We start from the raw sequence: 216 nt of genomic DNA on the forward strand, positions 1-216 counted from the left end.
CTCTTCGTCGAGGTCGATGGGGGCACTGCTCTGGCTGCGGCGGGGCATGGCGACGACGGCGAGCCGTCCCGGGTGGCGAGCGGTTGCTAGGGTTTGGTTCGACGGGATCCGGCGGGTGGGCAAAAGGAGCTAGGAGAGGAAGCTCAAACAGTGGTGGGCGGAACGGAATGGGTTGGGGTTTTGGCCATGCTGTGCTAGTGCTCTTCTCCCTTGGCC

This window comes from Triticum dicoccoides, chromosome 4A (assembly GCF_002162155.2).
Source record: "Triticum dicoccoides isolate Atlit2015 ecotype Zavitan chromosome 4A, WEW_v2.0, whole genome shotgun sequence".
Classification (NCBI taxonomy): domain Eukaryota; kingdom Viridiplantae; phylum Streptophyta; class Magnoliopsida; order Poales; family Poaceae; genus Triticum; species Triticum dicoccoides.